Below are 5,696 nucleotides of genomic sequence, written 5' to 3'. Positions count from 1 at the left end.
CAGATTGAGACAGCAGCAGAAAAATATAAATTAAGAAATATATAAGCTCAAAATTTTATCTTTAATTTTCCTAACTGAAGTTGTTATAAAATTCATAACAAGGGTATAATGCCTATTTACTGAAATTAATTTCTTTTTCTCTTTATCTACAATACAACTGCACCAGTGCGTAAACATTTTTTACTCAAATTAGGCTAGATCTCACAGTTCAGTATAAATAAATTTGCATCTGTAGTGACATATAAACGATATTTTTAAGAACTCCTGTCAGATACGTCATAGAGCATCAGAGAGTTCAAATAGATGTTTAGGGACATACACTTTAATTAAGAACCGTGCTTACAAGATTAGATGTAGAATCTAAGATCTGCATGTTATGAAGTCATATTTAATGAACTATCGATAGTCTACAGTCTACGACGATACCTTTGAAGGACTGAAGTACTAGGTACAAGTACAAACTATGTATGTGTAGTACTTTGTAATTATTTTTGGGTGTATTAAGGACTCATTTTTTAAAGGCCATTGTCAAGAGCTAGAATGCAAAAGTTGATTACAAGTATTTTATTAGTTTTACATTTAATTAATGTTATGTGAAGCAGTATTAAAGTGATATGACTAACACTAACAGTATAAAATAATTATTCTATGAAAGAATAATTTAATTTCCTCTATTCTGATGAATGAGAGCTTGCCAAATGCACTTTGACGTTTCGTTTTAAATTAAAAGCAATCCCTTTCAATGACAGTGCAAAGACAAAGACCTCAAAGTTGCTCATATCCTGGTTTTAAGAATCGATCAATTTGAAAATGTTGAAATATGCTTCTCTTTTTTTGCATTCTCGCTCATAAATAATATATACCGACTTAAAATGGAATATCCTTATATCCTTATCCTCCATTTAAAATCATAATATATGCAAAATGGAAAAAAAGAAGTTATACTGTACAATATATTTTGTATTATTATTAAATACTCATTTTATACATATTTTAACTAAACAAGTATGTTAAGAATTATTTTGTATTCCAGTCTCCTTTATGTATTCTATACATATCGTTAATAAACAATATATCAGAATCTTTGTGGTAATCTTTGGTCCAAACTATCACCATACCTGATGAATATGAACGTTGCGATAATTGGTATCAATACTAAATCCCATATTCAGTATCAATACTCTCATAATATCGAAAGGATATTATCGATACTTAAAATATTGACGGTTGTATTCGAAATTTTGACAAAATACACATAATATTAATACATAAATAGACAAATTATTATTTACAGTAAAATCTTAAAGAAATTAATATCTAATTATATATACCATAATAATAATAATAATAATAATAATAATAATAATAATAATAATAATAATAATAATAATAATAATAATAAAGAGGATATGAAAGTGAAAAGAAGCAATATTAGATTATAAAATTCCTCTTTAGAAAATATGCCCATGACATAATAGAATCTAACACATGATTAAATGGTATTATATATATATATATATATATATATATATATATATATATATATATATATATATACACAGGGCTACTACAAAGGCTTTACCCGATTCCATAGCCTTGTATTATGAAAAGTATGAGACATACATTATTGAAAGTTATACCAATAAAAAGAGAAACTCATCAAGTTTTTGGTTCATCAACTGCTACAAGTGCTCGATGTGACCTCCTCGACAAACATCCACTCGGTAGTCTAACTCCTGCCACACCCGCTGGAGCATATCACGATCAACTCTAGCCACTGCCGCACGGATCCGGTTATTAAGTTCTTCAAGATTAACTGGCAAAGGAGGTACATACACTTGATCTTTGACAAACCCCTATAGAAAAAAATCACAGGGAGTCAGATCTGGCGACCGAGGAGGCCAACGGAGAACACACCGATCGTTGTTAGAAGCCCGTCCACACCAACGTTGTGGTAGATGCTCATTAAGATACTCACGCACTTCCAGATGGAAATGTGGTGGAGCCCCATCTTGTTGAAATAAAAACCCTGGTTTATCTTCATGTAACTGAGGCATCAACCACATCAACGGGCTTCTAACAACGATTGGTGTGTTCTCCATTGGCCTCCTCGGTCGCCAGCTCTGACTCCCTGTGATTTTTTTCTATAGGGGTTTGTCAAAGATCAAGTGTATGTACCTCCTTTGCCAGTTAATCTTGAAGAACTTAATAACTGGATCCATGCGGCAGTGGCTAGAGTTGATCGTGATATGCTCCAGCGAGTGTGGCAGGAGTTAGACTACCGAGTGGATGTTTGTCGAGGAGGTCACATCGAGCACTTGTAGCAGTTGATGAACCAAAAACTTGATGAGTTTCTCTTTTTATTGGTATAACTTTCAATAATGTATGTCTCATACTTTTCATAATACAAGGCTATGGAATCGGGTAAAGCCTTTGTAGTAGCCCTGTATATGTACAAAACAAAACAGAAATATTTACATACAGAATAAAAAAATTTACAGGAGAAAGAGTTCGTCCAAAGGGCTGGACTCGAGAAGAGTACCCAAAACGCTCATTGCATTTCCACGTTGAATTGCAATACTTAAACGTTGACGCGAATAAGTAGTGCAACGACGATCACCTGTAATGGAGATCAAAATTTGGCCGATTTGAGATACCAAAACTTTAGCGTCATGACTCCAAGGACCGAAGGTCTCCATCTCCACAGCAAAGGGGACAAAGATATAATTGTCTAAAAAATGAGCATATTTATTGACTTTCTTCTTCTCGGCTAATTCAGCAGCAGATGCTGCGCGTCTGGAGGTATTCGACAAGTGAGATGGAGCTAGAGTGTCAACGCAAGTGGAGTCCCAAATTAAAGATTTTCCTCTAGACCATGGAATTGAGGTGGGACCTTCGGGTCGTTTACCATCCGCGCGACTAATACCTGGTGGTTCCAAAAGAGACGGGATGCCACAAGAAGTCAGAGATCTTTTAACGATATGACTTGTATTACTGAAGTTCATTAAAGAACAATGCTACTATATTGAACCCATTCTCAATGATGATGCTTGCAATAGCCTATTTTTGCTTTAATGTCCTATTTATTGAATATTTTCAGCATTATGTTACATATATTCATGAGTGCGCCTTAAGTCCATTTCCTTAACTAAAACATTAGCAGACACAAAATTCTTGCCTTCCAAAAAGTGCACTGATACACCTACGGATGTTGCGATATTGTATTTTAAACGATATTTGGGATTAATACTGAATCCCAAACTACACAACAATATGAAATTTGTTGTTGTTGTTGTTGCACTGCTACTTACAGACCTGTTACTAAATCTACGTATTACTCTGTGAAAAGATTTATTAAATCTACATACTTGGACTTCAACAAACAAAATTTGATAACACAATCACAAGGGAAAAAATGGAACTCTCTGCATCATAATCCACAGTTGATTCCCGATTTACCACGAAAATCGTCTGTAGCTGCATTTAGATTGGCAACAGGCCATGACTGTTTGGCCAAACACCTGCATAGAATTGGAATATATCAGTCCCCTAACTGCCCATTGTGCAATTCAAACCAAGCAATGGATTCGGAACACCTCAAAATCTGTGCTTCATTGGCTGGCCATGATAATATCTTTGAAAAATATTGGAGTGCAAGAGGTCAAATGACTTTATTGTCAAACTCCTGGCATTAGAAAACAACAACATAGTCCACACCTGTGGAGTAACAGTCAGCGCGTCTGGCCGCGAAACCAGGTGGCCCAGGTTCGAATCCCGGTCGGGGCAAGTTACCTGGTTGAGGTTTTTCCGGGGTTTTCCCTCAACCCAATACGAGCAAATGCTGAGTAACTTTTGGTGCTGGACCACGGACTCATTTCACCGGCATTATCACCTTCATTTTCATTCAGACACTAAATAACCTAGATGTTGATACAGTGTCGTAAAATAACCCAATAATAATAATAATAATAATAATAATAATAATAATAATAATAATAATAATAATAACAACATATGAAATTTACAAACATACAAAAACACACCCCCAGCACATCCTGAACACTCAACTCAACTTCAAAACACACACCCTTTTCGTCACAATCATGAACACACCCCACAACAACAGGAAACCAGAAGATAGCGCGGGATCTTCACCAGGCTTTGGACAATGAAGAATATCACTTCGAAACTAGTCAGCCAGGTAAAATTCCTCATAGTAACAAAGTAAAGAAGTTACAAAGTTAATCAGTGACCGAAGGAATTGTTTAGAATACAATTTATCTAATAATTTTTTACACTGTATTAAATATCATTAAGGAAGGGTTTGAATAGTATATTTAAATTTCTTTATGAATTCAGAGAAATTACAGTGGATGAAATTAAAACATGTTCTGATTTAGATGTTTCCCTTCAAATTAATAAAGGAGGTGCAAATCTTAAAGATGTTGATGGTCCCGACTTCTTCAATGAGCTGATAACATTCAGAACTTTCAGCAATGACAATGATGGCATTTCAGAAACTGATCTAGTAAAACACTTGACCTACATTTTTATTTTATTTTATTGGATTATTTTACGACGCTGTATCAACATCTCTCGTTATTTAGCGTCTGAATGAAATGAAGGTGATAATGCCGGTGAAGTGAATCCAGGGTCCAGCACCGAAAGTTACCCAGCATTTGCTCGTATTGGGTTGAGAGAAAACCCCGGAAAAAACCTCAACCAGGTAACTTTCCCCGACCGCAATTCGAACCCGGGCCACCGTTACTCCACAGGTGTGGACTTGACCTAAATTGCACAAAATAACTTTACATCATAATTTCCTAGTCTGTTAATAGCTTTGAGAATTTTTCTCATATTACCTGTGAGTGTAGCATCAGGTGAAAGGAGTTTTTCAAAACTCAAATTTATTAATACATATTAAGAACAACAATGATTCAAGAAAGGTTTAATAATTTAGACTTGTTAGCTATAGAAAATGAGTTGTGTGAAAAATGAGACTTATCAGGCGTTATTGATGAACTGGTAAATAACAAAGCAAGAAGAGTACCGTTTTAATGTACAGATTAACAGTTGCTTCTGTTTGATACATTTTTTACGCTTTTTATGTTTATAAACTTCAAATGAATACCGTTTGTAAAAATTTATATGGATTTTTCGTCAATTACATGGTTCAGTCACAAAAAAAAAAATACTAATAGGTGTCCTTGGGTTGGGTTAAGCTGTGAATGTACTCGCGATATACATTATTTAGGGTGGCCAATTATGTCTAGCACACAGGTGTCTAATAACCCAGAACCGGCACTGGTAGAGTGGAATTATCTCTATAGTCTACCAACAGAAACGAACAGCTGTCTAAAAAAAAAATAGTGTACAACTCACGTTAAAAATAATTTTATTCTGTTTGTAGGGTTGCTACACTTGGCCTGTGGCTTCGTCTCGCAAACATTCCTATTCTAGAAATAAAATGTAATTTTTAACATTTGTATCGTATAACTATTTCAAGATCTCATCCAAGCATAATTTGTAAGTCATAAAAAAGGAAAAACGAGTATTATTAAATATATATTTTGATGTACCGAAGTACATATGATATTTCCATGCAGATATTCTGCGTCATCACATGATGATTGTATCCGGTGTGGCTTAGTGGATAAAGCATCAGCACGTAGAGTTGAAAACCCGGGTTCAAATCC

This window comes from Periplaneta americana, chromosome 15, assembly GCF_040183065.1.
Source record: "Periplaneta americana isolate PAMFEO1 chromosome 15, P.americana_PAMFEO1_priV1, whole genome shotgun sequence".
NCBI lineage: Eukaryota > Metazoa > Arthropoda > Insecta > Blattodea > Blattidae > Periplaneta > Periplaneta americana.
The sequence above is the reverse complement of the archived record's forward strand: the minus strand, read 5'-3'. Positions refer to the sequence as shown.